A 23,185-nucleotide genomic window follows, 5' to 3' on the forward strand; every position below is an offset into this window, starting at 1 on the left:
TACCCCTTTGTACCCCTTTACCCCACCCCCATATCCATTTTAATTAAGAATTCAGTAATCACAGAGAGGGTGGTGCCATTAAGCCTAAAAGAGTTACACCAGCCCCATCACCCATCCTAAATAATGGGCTTTCATCCCATCCCTTTACACCAGAGACCTGGGGCCTCATTACGATCTCGGCGGTATAGCTGCCGCCGAAATCGCGTCCGGGTTCCCAGAATGAGGAATTACCGGGCCATTCCAAGTTCAGAGGGCCCGGTAATTCCTCCTTCTAGGAACCCGGGCCCCGACCTTCCCCAATCCCATTTCAGCCCCCATAGGGCTGAATGGGAATGGGAGAGGGAACAAACAATGGGCCGATTACGAATGGCCCGTTGTTTGCTCCCTCCTCCCCTCGCGGGACCCGGTCTGCACGTCTGGTGAAACCAGACGTGCAGACCGGGTCCCGCGAGGGGACCTCGTAATCAGGCGGTACGGAGTTGACGGCGCCGGCACCTTTACCGGCGCTGTTAACCCCGTACCGCCTGGGTTATAATGAGGCCCCTGGAGTAGAAAAGTGAACAAAACGGACACGTTACCATGCCATGTCTCAGGAGCACTGTCCTCCACACACTAGAAGAGAAAAAGAAAACGGCAACCTGCCTACAGAAAGCCATCACAGGACACTGCATTTCCCAGAGAGGGGTCCTGAGTCAGCTGGTCACCATCTGCATCTCACCAACTACCTCATAATGGGCCTTGAGTCATTCCAGCACTAAGTAGCCTTTTTCTAGTAAAGTAAGCCAACTATTTCACTCTCTTTTTGGGGCCCAGTTCTGTTTCTATTTCAGTTTCGTGGCAGACAGCAAGAAACCGCGCAGACACATTTAGGACGTTGAATTCATAGCAAGTGCCAAGCTCCTTCAAATAGCTCTCTGGAGCGCGGAGCCTCTTTCTCCATTTACTAGGTTAGTAACTTTGCATGTTCTGTTTATAAGGGAGCAGTCATTGGCATATGTATTGCCCTTCTGAAGGGGAAAGAATCCATACTACATGTGCGTGCGCTTACTGTCTATTTCTTGAGAGTTACTTTCAGATATTTATGTAAGTGCCATTTTGAGCATCCCACCCATGTGTTCATTCTCTGAATTTAAAGATAGAAGAAAGAAAGGAGATGTGCACCTCTGGAGCCCCTCTTCCCGAGTGAAGGTAGCACTAGAAACCCTCTAAACGAAAGAATTCCTGTGCATGTTTAATCACTTTACTCCCGCAAAGTAATGATATGCTATGTCTTATGTGAACATCTTCTGGCTATTACCTCCCTTTTATTTGTAGGGGGTTCCTGGAATTTGCTTCACACCTCACTCTAGGTGAGGCACAATTGCGTTTATGCCATTCAGTTGCAGGTGCTTTTTTTCAGGCCCCTAAGCCGTGTGACACCTCCAGATGCACCAAAGAGCTCCAGGTGCTCTCTTTGGGAGAACGGTGTAGCCCATTTCTTGTTCCTTTGTTTTTTTCAGCAGGTTCACTTAACACACAGATTATCTTTGCATGTGGATTGTGTCGGCAGCTTTTTCCCCACCAGTTCCCATCACACCCAACCTTGGTTAGTACAAGGGTTACAGCAATCATTACCAAGAGGCTACAATTCCCAGATTGCAAGATTTACCAGCTGCTTTCCCATGCTGTTACATCATATTTGGCCTTACCTGTGTGAGAGCAATTGTGCTATGGTAGATTTTGACACAATAAATGAGAAGTCTTGTCACTTGTTTGTTTGTGAGAAAACAGTCCCGACCACAACAAGGGCCGTTTCTGTCCCGACCACAACACGGGACAGAAACGGCCCTTGTTGATCTCAAGTGCCAGATAGATGAACTCAAAGACAAAGGTAAGGCTGCCATCCTTCTTCTCCTCGACCTTTCCGCTGCCTTTGACCTGGTCGACCATAAAATCCTGTGCAACCATTTGTCTTTGGCAGCTCACTTCTCCCACTCTGCGATCACATGGATCCAATCTTTCCTGGACAATAGGACCATGCGGGTCTTCTCTCCCCTTGCAGCGGCTGACCCCATCCCCATCACCTGTGGTGTCCCACAAGGATCCTGTGCTCACCCACCCTATACAATATATTCACAAAGCCCCTATTCGATAAGCTGGACAATCTGGGTGTCACCTACACGAACTATGCAGATGACACCCAGATACTCCTCACTCTATCAGGTAATTACAACGTGGACGCCAAATGGATTAATGAAGTCTTTTCCATCATTCAGGCATGGATGGCCACACATGGCCTGTGCCTGAATGATGATAAGACTGAACTGCTCCTTGTTGGCTCACCTAACACCATCCGAAAACTCTGTCCCGGCTACACTAGCTTTACTATTGACGGTAACACCATACCCATCGCCAAGAGCGTAAAAACCCTCGGTTTCTACCTAGACATGAATACCAATCTAGCTAAACAAATTAATATGACTGCTTTAGCCACTGCCTACACTGGTAAATTAATTAGGGCCTGCAGACCATTGATCTCCCCTAACAACTGCCTCATTCTAGCCAGAGCACTCATTCAATCCAAACTGGACTACTGTAATAGCCTCTATTTAGGTGCCAACAAAACATTAATCAATAAATTGCAAGTCCTACAAAACAATGCACTCCGTGCCGCCCTAAATCTTCCCAGAAGAGAACACATCTCCGCCACCAGAACTGCTTGCAAATGGCTGTCCATCCAACAAAAAATAGACCTGAAAACTATATGCCTCACATACAAAGCTCTTAACCATCTTGCCCCGCCCTATCTCTCTAACAAATTTACATTAAGACAGAATACTAGAACCACCAGATCGTCTAACACACTACAACTAACAGTGCCCAAATACTCCTTCAAAAGAGCCGGTGGATCCAGCTTCCCAGTTCTGGCATCACAACTTTGGAACACTATCCCACTGGATATCAAATCCACACCCACTTTCCAACCCTTCAGAACTAAGGTCATCTCCTGGTTACTCAACAAATAACCGACCAACCATGTATGTATGTATACCTAATGCTCAAATGTTTTCCTATGTTGCTTGCCTATTATTATCTATGCACTAACTGCCTTCCTGTCAACCTTCCTATGCCTTATTATTACTGTACTATTGTCCCCTTCTGTTACTTGTAACCTGATGTTCAAAGCGCTCATATACCCCTGGGTCAAGAGCGCTATACAAATAAATAAACATAAACATAAACAAACATAAACAGTGATTTAATTACACACTTAGAGCCGACACGTGTTTCGGCAAGTGTGATATGCGTAACGTGCTGGTGTGGTACGGAGCTCTTGCATAAGGGCTCTGGTTGGGTAACCTGACCGGCATGTCACGGCGATCTTTCAAAAGATTGCTGTGACTGCCCCTCTTTGTGCAGAGGCCCCACTCTTTCTTTCTTACAAACCAACAAGTTACAAGACCTCTCATTTGTTGCGTCGAAATTTGAAACAACCTATACTACCTATATTATCAGTCATCCAGCGCCTATGTGATCCTGGTTCTTCCCCAAACCCACAGTAACATTGCTGAGATGAAAGAGCACCCGTCTGTTAAGAATCTCCCCGGGAACAGGATCCACCCGTGACAACCATGCTCAGCGCAGTGATCTGTATGATCTGTATATTCTAGTGCTCTATCGCTAACTCTCGTGCTATGATAGCCACTGCTTTTATCAGAGCCTACCTAGACTATTTTAATGTATTCATCCTAGCAGTCCTCCAGAAATACTTAATTCACCCACAATTCTTGTAAAATACTGCTGCTATTATAGTATCTAACATGCACAAGCATTCCCATTGTTTAACCTCTGTTCAACATCTACAATGTCTCCACATAAGACCCAGAATTATTTTCAAGGCCCTTCTGCCTACCCATGAGACATTATATGGCATGCCCCCCCCAATACCTTATGATCCACTTCAGCCTGGACTCACCCTTTCAGGTCCCTTTGCTACTGGCACAGACATCTCTGAGTTCTCCCCAACTTTAAGTGTGTCAAATCCATGGGCTGTCATTTTCAAATCCTGTTTGCCAAACTATGAAATGACCTACCAGAGAAGCTACACCTCACCACTAGATTGTTCACAGCAAGACCCAAATCAAGACTTCCCATCTTCTAGACCCTACTTTCTCTTTCATAGTTTGTTTTTTCAGGACTCAGGCAAACATTGATGGTCCTCATTTTAGTTTTGCTGTTATCGCTTGAAGTAATACTTACAAATAAATATAAATACGGGTATCAGATAGCTAATTATTTTCCCAGATAGAACAATTTTAAAGTTGTGTTCAGTTAAGGGAGCAGAAATATTTTCCCATGAGCAAACGGATGCCAGTATAGCCCTCATCTCGCACATTTGGAATGCTCAGGATGCAGTTTACAGCTACTGGTATAGAATTACTTCTAAACATTTTGGTTTCAGAAGCAGACAGCAAAACAGTAGAATGTTTTTCTTTTCATTCAAGAAATAGCAGTAGCACCCTAGACGGGGAGCCAGCCAATCAGGAGGCATGGAACATGGGCTTACACTGCTAGAGTTAGCCCGCATGGCAAGCTGCCTGATGGCTGGTTCCCCCACCTGCCATTATCCCCCCAACAAACCTGCTTTTTTTCCACCTTCCTCCAATATCACTTATATGATTGCTGTAGTGGCGAAAACCACTGCCACATCTCCTGTCCCCGCTGTGTTTGGCCATCATGGAAATGGAAGAGGGGCTCCATAAGGAGGCCCCTCTTCCTGTTCCATGCCAGCCGTGCTGGTATAATATTTTCTGTCCATGAACTGGACGCCGTAAGTCTAATGGTACAGGTGCTAATGGCGATATGTTCCTCGGTGGCTGGCTAACTCTTTGGGTAATATAATTTACCAGCCCCATTTCGTTCAAGAAGAATTTGGAAAGATCTTTTTTTTCACCCTGCCTGTAACATGACAAGCAACATACAATCTAACACAAAAAACACTGGGCCTTATTACGAGTATGGCGGTAAGGCAACAATGGCGCCGGTATCGCTACCGACACCATTGGTACCGTACCACCATACTAGGGGGTCTGCTTGCGGGTGCCCTTGGAGCCACCAGGTCTGACCTGGTGGCTGTACTGGCACACCCGAGCAGAACCTGATGGTAGCAATGGTACCATTATTGTTGGGGGCTCAAATGGGAATGGGCATGTACCGGGCCCGGCACCCGCGCAAGGGGAATGACCCAGTGATTCCCCTTTCACCGGTGCCGGACCCGGATGCGAGTTTGGAGGTAGGCATGCCGATATAACCGGCATGGCTACCTCCAACCTCGTAATGAGGCCCACTGTTTACTTTTACGTTACACCTAATCCATGCTCATGTTAAAATAGTTCCCATTCACAGTTAAAATGCTTGTACTGTGAAGACAACTGTGTTATGTAAATACAACAATTTCAAATTTAATTTACTAACATGTTTTGTCGATGTACTTTAATTAGTCACCTTTGAAAAAAACATTGTGCCTCATTATAAGTATCGTGGTAAGGCAACAACGGCGCCGGTATGGCTACCGGCGCCGTTGCTACCGTACCGCCATACTACGAGTTATGCTCGCGGGTCTCACTCTGTCCACCAGGTCGGACCTGGCAGGCAGTGCGGCACCCGCGAGCACAACTCGTGGATGCACCGGCACTGTAATGAATGGTGCTGGTGCATCCGAGCTCCCCATTCCCATTTAGCCCTATGGGACCGAATGGGGATGGGGAGTCCCTTATTACTGGCACCCGCAAATGGGCAATTACTGGGTCTGCCAAACTCGGCATGACCCGGTAATTGCCCATTTGCGGGTGCCGGATGTTTTCGCACGTTTGAAGGTAGCCTGACTGTATTACAGGCATGGCTACCTCCAAACTTGTAATGATGCCCATTGTGTACCTCACTCCCACAACTACAAAAGCAGTATTTCTTTTACCACTTTGTGCGAATAGCCATGTATATTCCTCAGCAGGGTTCATTATCCCTTGGCATGATAACTTTTGCACAAGGTATGGCCTTGAACCTTAAATTGGGACAGGTTATTATCCTGCGATAATAACCTGCTCTTTTTCCATAAGATTATAGTGTTTCATGAAAATGTAAGTGTGCAGAGTACACTGCTGCTGCTGCCAGTGGGATTTAGACACTGCTCTCGTGGTCCGCTATTTGAAGTAGATATGAGGTCATTTGTAGGAATGTGCAAAGGATGCATAGAAGCCTCTATCGATTGGAAAGAGAAGATGTGCAGGGTCTGTCAGGTTGGTACAGACTAGTAGGATGTATCACAAGAGAGTGCTCTGTGCATTTTAAAGACTAGGCTAGAAGAGCCTGTGCGAATGCATGCCGTCACTTGGCTACTATCTCTGATGCATACAATTCTCCTACAGCTCCTGAGAGAAAAAGATAGCCCCAGTCCTACTCCCCGACTGTCTGGTGGCCCGCCTCCAACGCTTAAGCTCTTCCTCTGGGGCTGACTGATGGTCCTCCTGCTTCCTTTGATGATATCCTATTGGGACAGGCTAGCATGCATGAGTACATCATTTATATATTGTGAATGAAAAGTGCTTTGTCAACGACCGCTGTACAAAGGGTATGTTGATGGCGGGAGCAGCCCCATTGCTTGGTGCTTTACAGATCTTTACAAGGTCATGATATAGAGGTTTAATTCACTAAACGTGGTGTCGGGGAAGGAGATGGAAACCCTTAATGGGACAGTGGTGCACAACAAGCGGCCTGTGGGCCGAATGCCGCCCTTGAGGACATTATTTATGGCCCTCCAAGTCACATGAGTTTAATGATGATGCGTTGCCTGGCCTAAAATCAGTCAGTCATTAAGTATGTCATGTAAGGCTCGTGAAGCCGCTGTGGTCCAGTGTTTGTCTTTGCATCATGATACCTGCAGTTTTACTTCTACTTGAAAGCATCCTTTCTGCCCCCACAATATGAATAAATCAACGTGGCATTTCCATTAAAAGGCTATATATCACGTGTCAGCGTAAAACAGTGATGCAAAGTACACCTTAAAACCCATGATTTGTTTAACTCAAATTCACACAACGTTGCCCCGACTTCCAGCTCATTGCTGTGGATAGTTTGGGCCACTGTATGGGACTTGTGTTGTGCTCTCGACCTACAAATAGATCATTGCAGGTCGAGAGCAAATAGATTTCTTTAATTAATGCGTGGCTAGTATCCTAAGACTATTGAACCTGACCCTGGAAGAGGAGATCATTATTAAATGAGATATTGGGCCTCATTACAACGAGTACGGCCGCGGAAAGAACGGTGCCGGTAAGGGACCGGCACCGTTCATTCCGGTCCGCCACATCACGAGGTCTGCAGCGGGTCCCGCTCTGGATGCCTGGCCAGACCAGACATGCAGAGCGGGACCCGCTAGCAGACCAGGATGCTAACAACGGGCCCGTAATTAACAGGGCCGTTGTTAGCATCCTCCCCATTCCCATTGAGCCATGTGGGGGCTCAAATGGGAATGGGGATGTATTGGGTCCGGGTCCCGAGAATGGGAATTACCAGACCTGCTAAAGTCGGCATGGCCCGGTAATTCCCTATTTTTGGGACCCGGACCCGGTACCCAGTTTGGGGTAGCCATGCCGCTAAGAACGGCATGGCTACATCCAAACCCCTAATGAGGCCCATTGACTTTAGTACCTGTTGGAGTGCCCACAATTCCATTGAGCAGGGAGCTTCAGTAATGGGAAGCCAGAATTGCGAAGTAGGAAAAGCAGGTGACTGTGAAATGGTTCTATTGTGGAGACCATGGGAGCATACAGTGTGACAGGAGATAGGGTCAACCATTTGAGGGGCTGGGGTCTGGGGGAGCTGCCATAGATCGATTCACATTCAAGAAGAAGGTATTTGAATTGGGAGTGATTTTGTTGAACAGACAGCCCACGTGAATGCCATCTGTGTGCTTTTCCCATCACTAAATGTGTGCACACCTGGGTAACATTTTGTTGTCTTTAGGGAATTTAAAAAAGGCAGGACATGAAGTCAGTATAACAATCGCACCTGGCGGCCAGAGGTATTCATCTGTATATTTCTAAACATTTGTGCCTTTTTTGATCCATAGAAGTCAGCTGGGGAATATTTCAAATTGTGTATTTAGCACCAAAAGAAAGAGTTGTAAAGCAAATATCAGAAGTAGTTATAATTATGTTTAATTGTGTTGTAGGAGTGGATGAACCCGAATTATTTATCATATCCATGCTTTGTCAAGACTTCAGTGTCAGCCGAGGTGTTTGTGGTAATTTTCATCCCTGATGTGATATGTATGTTGGAACAATGAAGATGCCAGGGGAGTACCGCTGGCAGTATTCTAATATGTAGATGAAGATTAGGTAAATGGAATTCTGACATGGGAGGAAGAGTGCAGAAAAATAAAATACAAATGTAAACACAGTCACTCTGTATACATTATCTGGTAATCCATTATATACATTTATTTAGGCAATCCATTTTTATCAAACTTCCATATTGATCCTTTTTTTATTTTATTTTTTGTCTGGGTCAGAAGTGGCGGCTGGTGTATAATGGGTTTTGGTGCTGTGAAAACGTGCCTTGCCTCTGGCTATGAACTCTTAAGGCTTCCAGATGATGTCCTTGCTATAACGATGGGGGACATCAATCCCTCCAATATAACCAAGGCCCAATCGCACTAATTTAGTGCCACTCTCTCTGACAACTCACCCGTCAACACCTCTAGTCCTACGCCACTCTCCAATCACCCTCCCTCATCGATCACCAAACATACGTTCAAGCTGGACTCCATGGTCCCCTATCTCAACCAATCCAAAATCCCAGCCCTAGCTTCTCCCTCCTCCACTGCTCAATCCATTGAAATCCTCTTTACACAATTCAGCTCTGCACTGTCCACCCCCTTCCACGATCACTACCTTCTCCGCCACCCACTTGAGCCCTAAGCCATGGATCTCACCGCCATCCAGCTTCTGTGGACAGCAATGCATTCCTCTTATGCCGTTGGCACAAAAACAAATCCTCCCAGTGGCGGCTGGTGAATTTTTTTACTGGAGGGGCATACATATTTGCCTCAGATATGCTGGAGTGACCAAGCGTAGCAAGGGAGCCCGCATCACTCAAGGGTGGTTCGTGGAGGTTCTCCCCCCGAGAATTATTTTAAAATAATGGGTGAAAATGGTGCATTTTAGAGCACACCTTTTTGAAAAACTGGGTAAAACGCCGAACAGTTTGCAATTAGGTTTTGTATGAAAATAATTAAATAGACAAAAGTCACCAACAGTGCAAGGCAGCAATTTCTCCAGCACATTTTCATGATCCCTTTTTCCACAATATGTGCCAGTTTAAAACATTTTCACGCTGGATTAGCCCATAAATGTCCATGTTGACTGCACCATTATACCCTATTACTCCCATGTAAGAACATACTCATGTTTGCTTTGTGCATAACGCCAGTAATGATACTATAAGAAAACATGTCCATGTTTGTTCGGCCAATATATGGCAGTATCCCTACGTAAGAACAGACTCCAGTTGGCTTTACCATTAAAAATGCATGCCAAAGTATGATAACATGTCCAAACGGGCTGTACTAAAATGCAGCTACATAATAATACTTATCATGATTGCTTTATCAAAGATGCCCAATACAAAATGTCATACCACAATAAGAAATGACTAGACTGGCTGTATTGAAATGTCAGTGTAGCTACATAATAACACTTTGCTTGTTTTACCAAAGATGCCTAATACAAAATGTCATGCCACAGTAAGAATAATACCACTGATCCTCCTTGCTTTATCAAAGATGCCCAGTACAAAATGTCATGCCTCAGTAAGAAATGGCTTGTCTGGTTCCATGAAAAATGCCAGTCTTGCTTCATAATATGATTTATCATGCTTGCTTTACCAAATATGCCCAGTACCAAATGTCATACCACAATAAGAAATGACTAAACTGGCTGCATTGGAATGCCAGTCTAGCTACAAAATAACACTTATGTTTGTTCTTACCAAAGAGGCGTAATATAAAATTATATGCCACAGTAAGAATAATACCACTGATCCTGCTTGCTTTATCAACGATGCCCAATACAAAATGTCATGCCTCAGTAAGAAATGGCTAGACTAGCTGCATTGAAATGCCAGTCTAGCTACACATTAACACTTATCACGCTTGCTTTATCAAAGATTCCCTATACAATATGTTATGCCACAGAAAGAATAATACCACTGATCATGCTTGTATTATCAAAGCTGCCCAATATAAAATGTCATACCACAATAAGAAATTGCTAGACTGGCTGCATTAACATGCAAGTCTAGCTACATAACAGAACTTATCATGCTTGCTTTATAAACAATGCACATTAAAAAAAAATGCCATGCCTGCTCCATGGTGTTCCAGCGCCTTGCAGTCAGACATACTCACATGAATGATGAATGTGATTATGTGTGATAGCAAGGTGCTGGGAGGTCAGGAGCTGGGCTCGCAAGGTACAATCATGGCATTTTATATTCGGCATAGATGCCAAGGAAAAACTGTCATGCTCACCCCCTGAGGCACTGATTGACTCACAGGCACCCATTAATTGTGTTCATGCAAGGTGCTGGAGCCCCAGTCATGGCATTTCTTTACTGGGCATCTATCAGATGCCAATTAATGAATGGCATTCCTTCCCTCATTGCCCTCCAGCGCCTCGCATGCACAGATTATTGTGTACATGCAAGGCACTGGGGGACTTAGGTATCAGGCTTGACATCGCATGTGAGGTGTTAGGAATCCCAGTGGACTGGGATGGCATTCTTTAGTGGTCATGACCAGTAGAAAATGCCATGCCTCCCAATGGGCCCCAGTGCCTCACATTCATACGATGAATGCGATTGTGTGTATGCAAGGCGTTGGAGGGGACTGGGCTAAGGCATGTTTTTTTTTTTTTTTACTGGACATCTATCATTGATGCCCAGTAAAAAGTCCCGAGCGCCACACACACACACACACACACACACACACACACACACACACACACACACACACACACACACACACACACACACACACACACACACACACACACACACACACACACACACACACACACACACACACACACACACACACACACACACACACACACACTTAAAGTGATTATGTGTGTGTATTCAAGGTGCTCGGGGGACAGAGGGGTGGTATGACATTTTTTACTCTACCTCGCTTCCTTCAACAAGGTTCAGCATGATGACAACACTCGTCCATGCCCTACGAGTGTTGTGGGGAACGAACCCTATGTGGAAGAACTCGTGGGTGAAAAATGTGAATTGTTAAACGTGGGCGAAAGGTTTGAAATTGATGCAAATTCAGGACTAATAGTCATAAGAAAAGCCTGTTTAGCAATTGATAATCAGATTCCTGATAGACAGATTGAGGAGAAGCCTGAGGTCATAACAATTGAATCACTAGACGAAACAAGCTTCGAAAGTATGAATACAGAAGAGCTATTTCAGGCACTAGAAAATGCCTTAACTACTATTATAGAAAGATGTGGGTCCATAGAAGATAAGCTAGCGATTCATTCACTACTATTCTGTGATATTAGTAAAAGAAACAAGAAAAATATGTGTGACAAAGGTGTGAACAGCGAAATAGAAACAGAGTATGAATGAGCATGTGACTGCAAAAAAATACATGATCAGATAAGACTGAGTAAGTCTGGTGAAAGAAAGAATGAATATACTGTGTTGAGTATAAATCGCCAAGAATGAAGGGAATGTGTGATAAAGAGAAACTGGAAAACCGAAGTCTCAAAAGACACAATAGAAAGTCACAAGCTAGGAAAAAGAAAAAGAAATATGGACAAGCAGCGATGTATAGCTCAAAAAAGACAAAAACGATTAATAATGGATGTATAATTGAAATAGAAGACACTATTGAACTTAGAAAAAACGGATGAATATCCAATTAATGAAACGATAAAATCTGTAGAATCGAAAGTGCAATCTATATATAAAGAGCCAAATTATGTAGGCGATCATAATGTTGCAATACATGAGCATCGGCCAAATGATAGTAATAGAGAGCTACCAAAGAGAAAAAGAAAGTTAATGAGACTGATACCGATATTAGAGACTTTTTTATGAAACCATCAGTGTCCCATCTAGATAAACCTAGCACTGACTGCCAGGGCCCCCTTAAGAAGAGAACACGCGCTAAAAAGAAAAACAGACAAAATTGGAGTGTGTTGATGATATACTAAGTCATGTATACAAACTCTATGAAAGGACAGCATGAATTAGTGATGATCGAGAAAGTGTAAGTAATATGAAAAGCATCAAAGGACAGAGGGGTAAGGAGAAGCCAAAGAATAGCTTACAAAAAGTAGAAAAAGGTATAAATGGGGGTACTCTAGAGAATGAAAAGAGTCCTGGCGAAATGAATAACATGACCTGGGCCCTCCAAATTGAAAAGATAGATACCAGTGAAATGCTGGTGCTCAATAGACAACAAATACTCAGACTATGTGCAGCAATTATTCCATTGAGGATGATTGTTTCTGAGGATTTGAAAATAATAGATCAAGTGGTTAGCCCCACAAGGATTATCAGCAATGTATGGTGCCATGAGAAGACTATACACAAGTTTATATTGAGCCAAAAAAACATTTTGAGAACATTGGCTACACATGTAATGAAAAACGAATTCCGAGAGAAAAATATGAAGTGAAAAGAACCAAACAAGTTGAAAATAAGGGAGACAAAATGAATGACGAACAATGGGTGATTAAACCAAATCAAAAGAATGTAGCCAAAGTGAATTCAAATCCACCGACTGATATAGAGATCCCTGATGGCTATTGGCAATGGCTCCCATTTGCTTTCAAACCCCACTTTGAAAAATGCTCCTGATGATCTAGAGGTGATAGTATCCTGGAACACTCGAGGAAATACACACTATACTAGTGAAGATGGATTGCTTGTGAATATTACTATATTTAGAATAGTGTCCCTCCAGGAAACGTGGCTAGTAAATGAATGTGAAATAGATGGACGTAGCAATCATGTCTGTCCCGCAACCCAAGGTATTAGAGGACGTCCGAAGGGAGGATTAATGATCTCTATTAAATCACAGTGGAGTGGGATTAAACATGAAGAATCTACCAAGATGATTTTAGTTGTAACTGTGTCATGTACCTTGCCAACTACAGACAAATTTATCTTTGTAAATGTATATAACCCACCCGGTGGAAAGCATAACAGGGAGAATATATTTACACTAACTAAAATACTAGTAGAATTTTGAAACAAACTACCAGTAATTATAGTTGGAGACCGAAATACTAAGCTTAGTTTTGTGTTTGAACACACCAATGCTGAACCTAAGTCCGAACCATTCAATATGGATCTTCCGAAAAGGGAAGATAAAGAATGGATCTCCCTACTTAATACATTTCAGCTATTCATCTTGAATGGTAATACCCATGGAGACACAGAACTACACCTACTCGAATATGTAGAAAAAGTATGAGCACAATTGATTATATGATTGTAAATAAAAGAGCAAGAATGTCAGTATTTGATATGGCAGTTGGGTGCAGGGAAGAATGCGATCATCTGCCTCTTTATCTCTGTCATTGGTATCTACAAACATATTCATCTGTATTCATTGGTATCTACAAACATTTAGATACCAATGAATACCAAAGGAATGGAGATATAGAGGTAAATGAGGCGGGAAATTGTATAAAATGGAACCCTCAAAATATAGAGAAAGGGAATGAGACAGCTACACATCTACTGGAAAATGTTATTGATAAATTTGAAAATAGCCCTCTTGATAATATGAATGAAATGCTTAGTGACTTTGAATCTATGACTGAAAACATAAAAATCTCTGTCATGAAAAAAAGAATTTATAGAACTGTCGGAGAAAAATGGAATCTGGCACATCATAAGAGATTTGATAACGAGATACATAAGGAAAAGAAAAGGTTAAGAGATAGTATTCATAAATGTATAAAGGAAAAGGCTATAAATGCAATAAAAAAGATAAAGGTACTTAAAAGGCAGTATAAGTATTGGCTGAAAAACTACCAGAAAAAGAAACAAGAAGAAACTTGGTTGGTATTGGCACAAGCCTCGAAAAATAGAAACAGTAAAGAAATGTGGGATATTATAAACTGTAAAAAAGAAACTGCGCTTCCAATTAACTGTGTGTCAGAAAGTGGATGGGTCATATATGTGAAAAGCACTTTTGGGAATGCTAATAGGCGAAGAAAATAGAACTGTGAATGTTGCTATGATGTGGAAAAGTACAACGACTGTCACCTCTTTAATAAACATAATAAGAAAACTGCCCAAGTCTAGAGCAGCAGGACCAGATAGTACCTGTAATGCCCTGCTACAGCAGGCCCCAGAACTATGGGCTAGGGTACTACTTATTATATTTGAGTGGATTGGAAGAGAAGGTAAGCTGCCAGAGTCATGGAAGAAAAGTATTATATATTGCCCACATACAGAAAAGGCACACGTAAAGACCCTGCTAACTACAGGATGTTAGCTATGCTAGATATTCCGGCTAAAATATTTGCTAAGATTCTGTTAAATGATTTAAACCAATGGAGTACCAAATGTGGAGTTCTGCCTGACAATCAATCTGGCTTTAGAGTGGGATAATCAACAACACATAACATTGTAAATCTAGTAACTGCCATAGAATATTCGTCTAAGGTCTGTGGGCTGTCTGTATATGTTGGGTGTATAGACTTTTCAGCAGCATTTGATACTATCACACGAAGCAAGCTATGGGCCAAGCTTAAACATTGGGGAATACCACCTGGGCTATTGTATATGATACAACTGCTCTATACTGATACGTCGATTCGAGTTCGTCTTGACTTAGAAGGAAGACTATCAGAAGCCATACCCACCATACGTGAAGTTAAACAAGGCTGCACATTAGCGGCCATCTTATTCAACCTGTACCTGGCAGACTTTTTAAATGAGGTCAGTAATAGTCAGATATTTGATATCAAGATAGGCACAGTTAAACTTGGTTGGCTAGGCTACGCCGATGACGTTGTCTTGATTGAGTATACACCTAAGGGGCTTCAAGTAAAATTAGATGAACTGGTAAAGTTTGCAAAAGAGAATGATTTGGTTGTTAACATTGAGAAAACAAAAGTAATGAAGTTTGACTCCAAACATTTGACTAGAAACCAAAAGATAAAATGGACGATAGAAATGTGACAACCTGAGGTTGTGAACGAATATAAATATCTGGACGTGATCATAGATAATAAGCTTAGCTGGAAAAAACATTGGGGTGAAACAAAGCGCAAATGTATGATAGCCACCATGGCGCTAAGCAAATTTATCGGTAACCAAGGAAACTTCTATGTGAACACTGTTGTCACACTATATTCTGCCAAAATTGTATCCTGTTTACTATATGGTGCAGAAATTTGGGGAAGCAGTTTTAAGAAAGAGTTGAAAACATTTGAAGCCAAAGTGCTGAGGATACTGTTGAGGATGCCAAAAAACCTTTCAAATGAATACATATTGCTGGAATGTGGACTGATAAGTGTGAATAGCCGTATTGAATTGATGGTGGCCATGTTATATGTGACATTGAATAGACTTGCTAATGGCACTTTTGTGGTAAAGGTTATGGAACAATATGGGTGTTCAACCACCAAAATGAATTTTGTTAATATAAATAGGTGGAGAAAGGCATATGATAAGTGGACAAAAAATGACAATGATAGCTGGCTGCTGCTCTCTATTGCACCGATTAAGCAGAAATTAAAAAAACGAATCTGTGAAATAGACTACGAGCAGATGATAATAAACCTGGGGGAAAAAGTAAACAGCAGTTTTTTCTTAAACCAATTGACTTCTAAGGAAGGCAAACCCAGCTATCAGTATGCATTTCCGGAGTGCAATACGATTTGTTGGTATCTAAAGTTTAAATTTAGCATCTGTAACATACTGGTAATTTTAGGTATGGAAAATGGTATTCATAAAGATGCTAGATATTGTAGAATATGCAGGTTATATACATTGGAAACAGCCTATCACATAATATGTGAATGTGAAAGCCTTTATGAAATACGCAGGAAATTCTTAATGAAGCACAATACTTATAAGTGCAATATGTCTGAAATCTGGTCGAGTCTTATGGCCGGAAATTATACGAACTTAATATTTTACATGATAAAGTTTTATGTGATGATCTTAGAGATTTTAACAGAATTATCAAATGGCGTATTGATGTTTTTACAGTGAAATTTTAACCTGTGATTGATGAAGATGTGTGATTTGATTTTAGAATTTTCTGGGAAATGCCATGCGATTTTATGTGCTTTATATGTAAACCTGTAATTGTTACATGCATATTAAATACAAATAAATAAACATAACAATAACAACCACTGGCCTACAATCTGTGTTCCCTCCACCACAATATAAAACCAAAATTTAACTGGCGCGCACAATTTACTAATACTATCTCCCAAACGCACCGCCTGGCACTACAGAAAAAATAAATTAGGAGAAAGACATTGCTCCTAACATAAACTCCAACCTCAAACATATAGGAAAATTGTTGTGCGGTAACCCACAACGCAGACAAAACTACTTACTCTGAGAACCTCCAACCCAGACCTCATGCACACAACCTGCGATGAAAAAATGGTATGAGGTAATAAAATTGCGGCAAAAATGTCACCGGTAAAAAAAGCGGCAAAAATGCCATGTTTTGACCTGGTAAATGTGTACCCCATTATACCATTTAAGGAGAGCAGGGGTTGCGGGAGTGTCCCCCGCTCCCCTTAAATGGTATAATGGGTCTAGGGGTTGCGGGGGTGACCCCTGCATCCTTTAAAGGATTTTGGTGGCAAAACCACAGCATTGTTGCCGCGATATTTTGTATTCACGGCCATTTTTGCTGCAATTTTAAGACATGGAACCGAAAACATTTACCCCAAATGTACCCCTCTCCAAAAAGGGCCTCACGCCTTGACTACCACTACTAACTACATAATCCTTATTTGCACAACTACTATACTACTAACGTGTACACTCATACACGTCAACATCAACAAACGTTGAACTCCACGCACGCAAACACTTACTTCACACATACAACTACCATACACTTCTGCTACCTCTCACAAAATACTACAACTGCAGAACCGGTGCCTCCTGTGCGCACCCTTGCGTCACATGCTCCCACGTCACATGCTCCCAAACAATCATACTACACATTGCTCAATCACATGCAACTTCAACTCACAGTCCATACTACATCTTCAACACATGCAAAACACACAAATAGCATCTCTATATTCCCAAAATGTATATCACTTTAACATAACAATGACCAATGATTGCCAATAACAAATCATGGACATTTCCTCCAATGATTTGAGCATTATCGCATTTTAAACTTCAATGTGTGGACCATTGTTTAACCTCCGAAATCTTGTTGTACACAATCAGTAAAATAAAACTTTCATCATCATATAACATTTTTTCACCAAAAATTCTTCCAAGTATTTACGTGCAGTTCGTATAATTAGGACAGTTGTAACTACACCGTGCTTCCCTACATCGCAAGATAAAGCATTCCAACGATTGAAGACATAGTTCACACAAGCCCCCATCCTGACCCAGCCCGACACAAATCGCCCATTTCTAGTGGAAACAGATGCCTCTAACTACGCCATAGGGGCGGTCTTGAAACAGGAACTTGAGGATTGACTGGAACACCCCAATGCTTACCTTTCACGAACCCTGACCCCCAGTGAGACTCACTATTCCGTCCTGGAAAAGGAACTCTTGGCCATCCGCCAAGCCTTCACTGAATGGCGACACCTACTTCTGGGTGCTAGATATCCAGTTCAGGTCCGCACAGATCATCGGAATCTCCAAATCCTACAGTCTTTGGAGTGCAGGAACAGTCGTCAGGCCCGTGGGGCCTACTTCTTTGCCCAATACCAGTTCCAAATCGCTCACGTTCCCGGATCACAAAACATGATTGCTGACGCCTTATCTCGACGTCCACAATACGCAGCCACTGAGGACAAGGCCTATCCTAAGATGTTTCCCCAAACTATCTTTGTAGCTCAAGCAATCAACCTCCTGGAAGAAATCCGAGCGCAAACCCAGTCCTCTGACCTCTGGAAGGAACTTTCAAAGAAGAATCCCTGGAATCTAAGAGTCAAAGAAGAATATCTATTCAAGGACAATGCACTGGTCATTCCTACGCAGAAATTACAACACAAGGTAATAAACCTCTGCCATGATACCCCTCACTCCGGTCATCGTGGTATAACTAACACCCTCCGTCTTATACAAAGACAGTTTTGGTGGCCTCAAATGAAGACCGACTTACAACAGTACGTCAAGGCTTGTACGGTCTGCAGTCAAAACAAACATGATAACGAGAGACCGGCGGGTCTTCTACTGCAACCATCGCTGCCAACAAGACCATGGGAGTTTATTGCTACAGACTTCATTGTGGAGTTACCACCTTCCCGAGGGTACACGACCATCATGGTAACCATAGTCTTGTTCACCCATATGGCTCATTTCACATCTTTTTTTAAACTACCATCCTCATCAGAACTTGCTGGAATCTTCCTGGAACATATCGGACCGAGGTCCTCAATATGTCTCACAATTCTGGAAACATCTCTGTCGTATTCTAGGGATCCAACACGCTCTCTCATCAGGTTATCACCCACAAACCAACGGAGCCACGAAACGTGTAAATCAAACTCTGGAGCAATACCTTTGTTGTTTTGCCACCAAGGTTCAGGATGACTGGTCTCTCCTCATACCCCTGGCCGAGTTTTCCTACAACAATTCCGACCATTCAGCACTCAAGGTCAGCCCTTTCTATTGCAGACAAGGTTTTCACCCGTCCGTTTTACCTTATGTTCTTCCACATCCCACCCCAGTACCTACTCTCGACTCTTGGATACAGACTCTCATCTACATTCACAAGGAAAGCAAGGAACAATTGAAAGAGGCCCAAACACGCACTAAGCTCTATGCGGATTCCAAGAGAAGACCAGCACCCTCTTATTCTGTTGGTGATCAAGTCTGGTTGTCCTCGAAAGTATTACCCCGACATCTACGGCCAAACAAATTGGCTCCTCGGTACTATGGACCATTTTCCATAAAGGAAGTTGTCAATCCTGTCTCATTCCGACTCAAGCTACCCGATTCCTGGACGAAAATGCACCCAGTCTTTCGCACCTCCCTATTGAAACCTTACTTCCAATCCTCCTGAAAATCCTGCAGACCGAGTCATGTTGTTGTGAATGATAAGCTAGAATATGAAGTGTCCCGAATATGCGATTCCAGGTATAAACGGGGTCAACTTCAATACCTGGTTGAATGGAAAGGATACCCTCCTAGCGAGAGAACCTGGGAACCAATTTCTAACTTAAATACCCCTCGACTGCTTAGAAGATTCCATCTCATACACCCTGGCAAACCTGGTGGAACAAGTCTTCGGAGGAGGCATGCTGTCATGACCCATAGAACTTGCCCCTTCTGGACCTCCTGGTCCTTATCGCGCCAGGGCTTGTATTCCTTGTTACTCCCAACATGGCCGCAACAAGCGACTTGCCTCACACCAGCTTTCACGTCGCACATGGCACGTCCTATAAATTGGCCATGCCCCCGCGGCCCCGCCCTTTTAACGCTATCATTAGGTAGTGACTTGACGTGTGTGTGCGATTCGGCAAATCTTCTATCCAAGATCCTGGTTTCCTTCCTCCTTCCTTCTCCTTTTCCCTCTATCAGACTCCTGGAATCCCCATTCTTAGCGACCGCTACCTACTTTCCTGGACATCCTGGAACAGCGGCCTTCCCGGAACTCTGAACGCGCTCTGCAGCCGGACGAGACTCGAGCGAGTCTATACGAGACCCGATCCATCCACAAGAGGAATCCTCCCGCGGAACAGAGCAAGAAGCGATCCCAGGTGAGACGGGGAGATTTACGACAATTATTGCAGGACGTACAAGGAAATGTTCCTTTCTTCTTTGTTCTTTGTTTTGTATCTTTTTTAGATTGTGTTTAAGCAAAAGGTCTCTGAGATTGTTTCTTCATTGGTATGCAAAAATAGGTTTGTCCTTAAACAGGTCCTGCGTTTTACTGTCACACTGCAATATAGACCAATGCTTCAATTTAGTTTTTTTAATTCTTGGTGATTGTACACTGTATTTACTCATGAAGACCAATTGGTTTATGGTTGAGCTGGTCATGGTTTTTGGTGGTTTGGCGGTTTTCAGTGTCAAGATGTTCAATTGATCTTTGGTGGTGACGTCTTTTTCTATGGATAATTCCTCATTTGGATACCCTCTTTCATCTAAGATGTGCCCATTCAGATACCCTTTGTGGATTGAGCCGGTGCTTTTTTTAACCCATCTCATCAAAAGTTTGTAGAATCTGGCTCTTTATCAAGGGCGTCATTTCACCAAAATGCCTGGAGTAGCAGAAGTGACATCACACGACCCTTGATCTTTGATGACATCACCTGAAGTGATGTCATTTGACCCGCTTCCAAGTGACATCATGGAAAGTGCTGGCACACAACCTTTCACCCCTTGACAAAACAGGAAGTGGCATCACATAGCATTGTTCTTTAGTACACAAAGAAAAACATGGTGACAATATCACTGCAATATGACATACTTAAAAAAGACTTCTTCTGCTTGTCTGTTTAGAGGAATCATGCATTTTTTTGCACAACGTATCATCATAATTCGCCTTTCCCAAAATCCTAACCATTGTGCCAGCCTTGTACATTGAGCAAAGCACTTGGCATTGTTAAATAAAAACAAATAAATAAAATAAGACGCCAGCAGGTTTTAGTTTGGCTGTTGGAGTTCTCGGTATGTAGCAGCTCGGTCCAGCAGCACTGTATTTGCTCAACACACAGGTTTTTACCCTGCCTTCACATGTAGCACTGCTCTGGTAAGTCAAGGAGCTCAGAGGAATGTGAGTTCAGAACAGATGCAGCTGCAAAACCCTGGGATTTTTTCACTTTACATCACTAGGTAATTGATTCCGTCTGAACACACAGAAGGCCAGCTAATATGTGTTTAAATATTCCAACTTTCATTTTAGGAATTTCATGCCGTGTGGAGTTAGTATTTGGGTGAATAGCTCACCAGTTAAGCACTCCCCTCTGACATGGGACCAGCCACACTTTACCAGTTTGAATCCCGTGGCAGGGCTGACTCAGCCCTTCATCCTTTTGAAGGGTGATACATTGATTACCATTAAATTGGGTAATAATAACACCTGCTTTTTGGAGCGCTGAGGTGGGATGAATCGGGCATAAATCTCTATATATATAAGAGCAGAATAATGAATATTAGCTCCAAAGAGAAGCAGAGTACTTATAGAGAACATTTAGGTGTCTCGAACACTGGGTACTGTACATACAACAATATGGCATATAAAGGTGGATGAAGACTTAAATACAGAAAACCTTGGTGAGATGGGAACATGTACTTGGGGCAGCACAAGGCACAACACTGTTCAGTCAAAGTTAACATATTTCCATTACAGTGTATATATTTACTTTTTCACGGACATTGATATTAAGCGATTTGACCAGAAGAACACATTTCTTTTGGTCTTGTGCTGACGCCAGGATTGAATCCAGGTTCCAAGCTCAGCCACGAAGACAACAGACCCCATCCCGAGATATGAACATTATGGGGGTTAATCACTACATCATCAAGGGTCCTCCATTTGTAAGTCATTACCTCATCTTTGCCTGAATCTAATTACCTACCCAACTACGCCTCAAATACTTTACCTACTCATCTTCAACTGCAATTTGATCATATGAAAGACAGTGGAGCATTACAGACGTACCTGTTTCTCACTGACTTCGGATCTTCCCGCCCCTTTACCTTTCTCCATCCCACTTTCAACTTAGCGCCTTGAAGCGACAGCCAGGTGGCCATTGCTCTATACAAAAACTCTGCATAAAATACATTAATATTGTTAAGATTCCCAACGCTCTGTACTGATGCAACCTGATGGGCCTGCTATGGCTGTTTTGCTGATTTCCCATATTTTAGACCGAACTGTGTACACTTGATTTGATATGATAGGTTATTTATAACACGCTGAATACCCAGAGGTTTCTAAGCATGGGCTCGGGGTTCGAACCTGTGTTGCTCATTGTCATTTTGCTTACAAGGCGAGCATGTTGCCCCTGAGCTATCCTCCCGAGACTTGACAGCAGATATTTGACATATTAACAATAACATGCCAGCATCCCATACTCTCCAACTTGCCAGTAAAGACGTCAATGCATTGCATGGTCAATAGCATCCATGACGCTGCCAACTGGGCTTGCTAAATAAGCTATTAAAATACCTTTTGACACTCTCCTTAGAACATGTTTATTATTGTAATCTGTGGGCCATCCTTTACACTTGTGGAGAGGTTAGGTGGGCACCACTGGGATAGTGAATAAAGTTTCTTAGCTCTAAAAAATGTCTAGTTGCTGCTGTAGATAAATGTAAAGGAGCTGTCTGGAATGAAAGATCCAGTTACACCAGGGGTCTCATAATGACCCCGGCGGTAGCCGTTCCGGTAAAAAACATCACGGCTGCCACTGGAGTCATTTTTTTTCCAGCACCCAGCAATGGGGATTTACCAGGGCATTACAGCCCCAGCGGTCCCGGTAATTCCCCATTGCCGGGCGCCAGAATAAATTGCTCCCCATTTCCATTCGAGTCCCATTGGACTAAATGGGAATGGGGAGGACGGAAGCACCGGCATTATTATGAATGGTGCTGGTGCTACCGTCAAGGTCTGCGAGCGGGTCCCGTTCCTGGCGGGCTGAAAGGCACCCGCTCGCAGAACTCAGAGTATGCCGGTCCGGTAACAAGGGTGCCGGTAGCTTACCGGCGCCCTTGTTACCAGACCGGCATACTCATAATGAGGCCCCAGGATCCATAATCCAAAGCAACAAAAGAAAACTGGGCGGTGTGCGTCTGGATATCTGTATGGTTCCACCCAGTTTTCTTTTGTTGCTTCCCATCATTTACACTTGCCTTTAAATTTGAACAACATAGGGCTGTAAACAGTGTCAGTCGGTAAGATGCGCTCATTCAGATGCCCTCTGTCAACAGGGAT

This window comes from Ambystoma mexicanum, chromosome 5q (genome assembly GCF_040938575.1).
Source record: "Ambystoma mexicanum isolate Mex_15411 chromosome 5q, UKY_AmexF1_1, whole genome shotgun sequence".
Lineage (NCBI taxonomy): Eukaryota > Metazoa > Chordata > Amphibia > Caudata > Ambystomatidae > Ambystoma > Ambystoma mexicanum.